The sequence below is a fragment of the Leptinotarsa decemlineata genome, unplaced genomic scaffold (assembly GCF_025532065.1).
Source record: "Leptinotarsa decemlineata unplaced genomic scaffold, Ldec_3_MD MMD2_tig00026363_RagTag_RagTag, whole genome shotgun sequence".
NCBI classification, from domain to species: Eukaryota; Metazoa; Arthropoda; class Insecta; order Coleoptera; family Chrysomelidae; genus Leptinotarsa; species Leptinotarsa decemlineata.
In genome coordinates this window covers 2,712,858-2,720,237 of record NW_027412706.1, presented here as the reverse complement: position 1 = coordinate 2,720,237, position 7,380 = coordinate 2,712,858, and positions in this window count along the sequence as shown.

Here is a 7,380-nt window from a genome sequence, read left to right as displayed (position 1 = left end):
GACGTTCTAATAATCACTTAGTTTAGAAATCTATTTTTCAAAAAATTCCCATCAAAAATAATTATTCAGGGTACTATTGAAAGCAGAATTGAACTCCATTTGAAATGATGTGCCACATGACCACCTTTCCTATTGAAAAATCTAAGGGAAGCATCTACCCCTCCGAGGGGGTTGAAACATGAGGGCTACAAATAGTCCTTGAAAGTGTCCCCCTTGGCAATAAAATTAACCTTTTTTTTTATTCGTCATATTGTTTACTGGAAGGAAGATATTAAGGGTGAGAAGTTTTCAAATTTACATCCTTTATATACTGCTTGTGAAACAACACACTTGGTTCTCAAAAAATTTCACATCGTATATTCATCTACTGAAATCAACGCAATACAAGCTCGTAATGTGGCGAGCTGTGCAGGAAGTCTATATGATAACTGACTTGAACAATGGTAGATAAACAGGTCTTCTATTTATGAATATAAAAGTGAGGATTTTTTTTTTCAAATTCACAGGATTCAACAGAAAATCGTCCTGAAAATGAGAATATTCACATATCATTTTCAAAAAACCACAAATCGTAAGTTTACCTATATTTAATGATATGATTATATCATTATTCGAATGCTGTTATTATAGTTTTCTTTTTTATCAAGGACAAAACACAAGCAATAAGGAACATCGTTAAGGCGCTCTAAGAGTGGTGCTTGTGCGAATGGATTTCCCATTCATCAATATGAGTGTATTGTACATCAATATTTTTTTTCATTAGGAGGGAAAATACAAGTCTAACTCTTCCAAAGTAACTAGAAAAACGAACCAAAATAGCAGAAAACATATACAGTCTGAAATAAGTTTTGAATTGAAATTTCTGAAGCTTGATCGAGAAATATTATTGAAGTTTTGTTTAGAAAATTTGTTTTTTTTGTAGACGAAAATACGGAAAGGCTTTCGGATTTGTAGAATCATAAAATTATTTCAGATCTGAACCGCACATTGATTCCTAAATGACAAAAATTCATGCATTCATAAATTCTAATTTATCAGTGATGTTTTTATCACTACCTACCAAATGAAACGTTTTATTTTTCTATATTTCGTCCAATCTTCACCTCATAAATATTCATCAGATTCCAAAATATATTCATAAATTTTTGGGAATTGAAATCAATGGAAAAATTACAAAAATTTCAATCAGGCAGTGCATTAGCTGAAAGGTAGTTGAGGCATTTTTTGATATTTTTCAAGTGATACTTTGAAGCAATCCTCGTAATTCGAACTACTGAAATTATTTTTCAGCCACAATTCCATTCGTATGAACTAAATTTAGTGCATTTCAAAAATATTTATTTTTCTTTAAGAAAAACCTTTCCAAAACTTATCTACATTTTGAATTTTGTAAACAAGAAATGCTGTATAATGTCTTCATTCATCATTCGATTCTGGAAATTTCCGGACAAAAATTCAGACATCTCCATTGTGGAAATCCATTAGAGAACAATTGATTGCAGGGCATCATTTCTCGCTTGCGAAAAATATATTTCTCTTCGCTCCATTTTTCATTTTCTGCTGTTCATGACACTAAGTAATTAGACATAATTGTCGAACGAGGAATAACAATGAGGAGTTATTCTTAATTTTCATTTCAACATTTCTCTTTTAAATCCCGAACAAAGAAAAGGAAATATTGCATGAGTTTTCCAACATGGATCATTTCCGTATTCTGACAAAAGAGGTTCCGGTGTAGTAATTTACATTTTTTATGTCTCGGATTTTTTTGGAATATTATTCGTGCTGAATCGGGTCATTAAAGAATGGAAAAAACAACTCCAGGACGAGTAGAAATGTTGGAAGTAATGCAGAAAATAACTGTTATGCTTGAATTTGCTCTCTTTACTATATATCAGCGACTTATTGGAAAAAAATGAGAATCCGATATATTGCTTTGCTGACGACAGCACACTTTTCTTGTCATTACGTTTGGATTCCAGAACATCGGATGAGGATGCACATCTTCACCGACAGCAGGAGGTTGAATGTCTTAATGAGGATGAAAAAGTAATTTCGAATTGGGGTGAAATTAACCAAGTTCAATTCAATGCCACAAAACACCAGGCATTGGTTTTCTCCAAAAAGAAGAATGTTTCCGAACCGGATATAATAACGTCAGGTCAAACAATTCCGTTTTCTGCTTTGATAAGTTTGTTGGGGGTTAAAATGGACACCAATATGCAGGATCATGCTGAAATTATTTGAATAGGTATTACCCCTCATCAGTGCAAAGAGCAAAGACTGAGACTCGATTGATCGATACTATCTTTCGAAATTATTTTCTTGCATACTGGGTGATACAGCCGAGCGTGGCCAACCAAAGTTATATTTTTTTAATGGACCACCCAGTATATGAATACGTTATTTGATTCCATATCTTTGTAGCTCTCAAAGAAATTTTTGTTTTCAAATTTTGATTGCGACATTGCCAAGTTATTCCAGATAAAACTATTTTGCAGACAATATTTTTTTAATTCACTACCCACATGTATACAGCAATTAAAATGGATTTCTTTAGAAATAGTAATATAACATCACTATGATAATCTGGGAAACTCAACTTTCGGAAAAAATTTTACGATACTCGGATATAATTCAACTGTTTCAAACGGATTACCCTGTATTTTTTCATTTATATGAAATGTTCCAAGACTTCGCTATATTTTACATCGAAGACATACTATACAAAAAACAGATATTTCACAAATTATAGCCAGGTTTCTTATTGTTGCAACCACAAAAAATTCATGTATTTACTTTCACTCACTCAAAATTGTTTCAGTATGAACAATAACGCCTACATTTTTAATTGAATAGAGGAGTCCAAAAAATGTTCATAAAGGCAACCATTTTCTACAACACATAATGTCCTTCTTTTTTTTCACGAATATTCTACACGTTCCAGCATATCCTCTGGGATTTCCCTGAAAGTTCCAATGATTCTTTTAGAAGACATGAATTTTATATCATGTTGGAGGAGTTCGATAGACAATCCATTAGGTATACACCAAAAAAAAACCATTTTGGTTAGGTCAGGTGGTCTGGGTGGCCACGCCACAGGTCCATCCCTACGTATCTATTTTTGATTGAAACGATTGTTGAGGTATTCTCGTATCTCAGTGGTGGTGCACCGTCTTGTTGTAGTCACTTTCTGTCTTGTTCCATATGGAACCCCGTCTAATAAATTTGAAAACTCATGCCGAAGAAATCTTACATATTTTCTTCCAGTGAGATTCCCATCCAAAAAATACGGACCGATAACTCTTTTTTCAAGAATTCCACCCCAAACATTCAGTGAACAACGCTGTTGATGGTTCAAGCAATGAACAAAATGGGGGTTTTCTGATGCATAATAAGGCTTGTTATGCCGATCCAAAGTTCCATTTTTATGAAAAGTCGCTTCATCAGAAAATAATACGAAATCAAAAAAATAATTTTCCTGATTGATATTTTTTAAGCCCCATCGAAAAAATTGAACACGTTTTTTAAAATCTCCTCCTTGTAACTCTTGCATCAATTGCATGTGGTATGGATGAAATTTGCTTGCTCGTATCATTCGAGACACGCTGGTTTGAGACAATCTTAATTCCCTGTTCAGGTCTCGGGTATTCACATGGGGATTTTCAACAAGGTGAAGAACAATTTGAAATGTATTCTTTTCATTCGTAACAGAACAGACACGTTCGAACTGGTTTTCTTCTTTCGGGGAACTTCTCTTTTGTAAATCATAGATGCAGTTTTCTTAATTTCCCTTCAAAAGTATAGACCATTTGCACCATATCTTCGTAATTCGTAATGAAAATGATTCAATCTACACGCGAAAAAAATTTCAACACATGGCGTAATTGACAAATTCCATGATTAATTTTTTGATATCAGTCATGTATAACTGGACTTTTAAAGAAAAAAATATTCTTTAGGTTTTTCACGCATTTCTTACCGTTGAAACCGCTGATAACCATCACGATATGCTATGAAAAATGCTAATGTACTAGCGATTAATTTGAATACTCGAAAAACAAATTTGAGAGAGTGAACGTGAGAAAATACATATAATACATAGAAAATACATACTACAATTATTGAAACTTGGTATAGTTTGTAAAATATCAGTTTTTCGCATAGTATACCTCTGATGAAAAATGTAGTGAAATGTTGAATCATTTCATACAAATGAAAAAATACAGGGTGTTCCATTTGAAAAAGTTGAATTATGTCTGTTTTCTCTGTTTTCTTTCCGAAAATTAAGATTTCCAAAAATTAACATTCCCGAAATTATCTTAGTGATTTTGACTAACCATTCCGAAAAAAATCCACTTAATTGCTGTAGACACGCAAGTAATGAATTAAAAAAATATTTTCTGCAAAATAGGTTTTTCTGGAATAACTTGGCAATGTCGCATTGGAAACTGTAAAACAAATTCCTTAGAGAGCTAAAAAAAAATGTTAAATCGAATGACGTATTCATATACCGTGTGTTCTATTTAAAAAAATATAACTCTGGTTGTCCACGCTCGGCTGAAACACCCAGAATACAGTAAAATAATTTTTATAGATAGTATTTATGGATATGACTGAAAGTAGGGGCAGTTCAAAAAATTGTTTCCTCTGTAAGCAATGGACTGTAAGCAATTGACTCACTCAATATGTTGTATGAACATTTAGCTCAATATTTCACCACAGAATTATTTTGACAGACGTCATTAACAGTGACTAAACTATCGTTTCGAAATGAATCATGAACTTTAGGAGTCGAAGTTTGTGCGAACTGAAGATTAAGGAGGTCTTCCTTTCAACGTGCAATTCCTAGTATTACTGTATTCTTTCTCATTCATTTTTTTGTGTGAAAGTGAACCAAACCAAATAGAGATATTGTCGGGGCGTCAATCTTTCCATGAAAAACTTTTCTATGAAGTTTCCATTGAAAATAGGATTGACATATTAGAATTATTTTCATACCCCGAATCTATTTTATATAAAAAAATCATTCCTTCAAATCATATCATAGACATGTTGGAACTTCATAAGTGTACGACCAATATTTCATCGTGATCTGGCGCAGACTGCATGCTTTCAGGAAATAAATCTTGACCACTGAAATATCCCTTGATGCGGAATAACACAACGATTGTGTTTTAAGTGTATTGCTATTGCACGATCGATTCATCGTAATTGCACTTCAGTAGCGGGGAACTTTCAAGAATGAATACCCCAAAACTGACGTTGAATTGAATCACTGAAATAAAAGAGTGGCTGTATTCATGTCGATAGCTTAGATCTTAGCCACCGTTTCATTAGCACCTAGAAGAAAGAGTAAGTTATAGAGAAAGAAAGATTTACTTTCATTCCAATTATCAAATTAATACGTATTATGCATTGTATTGAAGTAACTATATTTGAACCACTTCTTCAGTATGTCTAGAAGGCTGATGTGCTTTTCTAACATTACTCTCAACCGAGCCAGGAGATTTAAACTTAGCTATTATCCTACTAACTGTTGACTGATGAATATTTCTTGCAGGATGTCTGGCATTGAAAATATCAGCTACTTGTCGGTGACCGGTATTCTCGCCGCATATTAAAACGATTTCAATTTTCTTTTGAAGATTCAGCATTCTTAACAACACACTAGACAACGAATAAACTATTTGAAATCTAAAACTGATAAACACTATTTTGAGTTGTTCAACAAATGTCATATGACAATGAAATATTTTGCTTATTCAGTTCAGTTCAATTGTTTCCACAGTACCCTTAGTTTAATTTCGTTGTAATTTTTCGTAATTAGTAAATGAAAGTTCAACTGTTTGAAAAGTAAGTAAAGAATAAACTATTGACTTTTCATTGATATTGTTTTTTATTCATGCTTATGTATCAAGCTTTTTCGCAAAAAGTAGAAATAAAGTGAAATATTTATCTGTTTTTGTAAACTGTATCAACTTTGCATCATTTTTGGCATAATTTTTTCTGGTGTTTTAAATTTTTGCGAAATAAGTTGTATTTAGAATTGCAATTGGTGATAAAAATGCGTTGAAAAGATAAGTTAGGCATGAAGCACTAACTTTGTTGAGGTTTGGCTAAATTTGAGAAATCGGCAAATGTCAAATTTTCGAAAAACTGTAAAAAAGCTAAATTTGTACTAGAGAACTGAAAATTGGTATATGGGTGAAAAATGAAAAAACAATCATCTTTTCTCCTCACCGATTTTCGAAATTTCGATCAATAACTACTTTTCTGAACATTTTTTTGGAAAACATGTCAAATTGGACAGGGAAGAAAAATCACTTGATATATACAACAGCCCAGCTATTGACTGCAACCTCTCGAATTGAACCGATTTATAGTTAATCCAGTCACTAATTATTATATATACAGGGCTTTTCATGATGAGCGTTAATTAGCCGTTTTCGACAAAATATTCAACGAATGAACCTGAAAAGTTCACAGTATGCATAAATCAATATGACCTACAGGCCTAAAATATTTCAGACAAAGCGGCGTTGTAACTTCTACTATAAAGTAGCGGCTTCTTTGATTTTTCAAATCGAACACCCCGTAAATAATATCATATTATGATTCATTATCACTTTGTCAACAAATTCATATAGTATTTCCCTATACCTATCTATTACCGTTTAGAAAATATAAATTAATTTCGATATGAACATTTATAAATGCTGATAATCTTGAACTCTCCTGCATTAAAACAATCAAATTTGGAATGGAGTGGAGTGATACTATGAGGATCTTCACTCCGAATCATATTTTTATTCGCCTCATACAGGGTCATCAAAAAATGCAGATAATTTGATCTCATGAAAAAATGAGTTGAACTCAATTTTTTCAAATGGAACACCCTGTATATTTCTACATTTTTGAGCTCTACATCCAATTTTAGATTAACTTTGTTCAGATAATACTATTTCTATTTTGAACTGTTTTCGAGATAAACTGTTTCAAACGGAAATTGACACAGTTTCCTTGTTCATCACTCATTTCATTCAAGCAATAACTGGATTGTGATATGAAGGACATTTCAAGAAAAAGTCTCTTTGTAAGGTTAGATTCTTTTTTTTTACATTATTATTATTATTTTACAATTTTCACATTATTATAGTTCATATTATGCCCTGTTTGATTAACATGTTCGCCTAAGGCACATCTATGTGGGGCTAATCTGCTATCGCTTTTATGTGAGGTAATACAGTCTTTCAAATTTCTGGAAGTTTGACAAATGTATAAGCTGTCACAATTTTGACAAGGGATAGAATATATAACATTTGATTGATGAGTAAGAGGTGTTTTGTCTTTTATTTTGGTGAAGATAAAATTAATGGA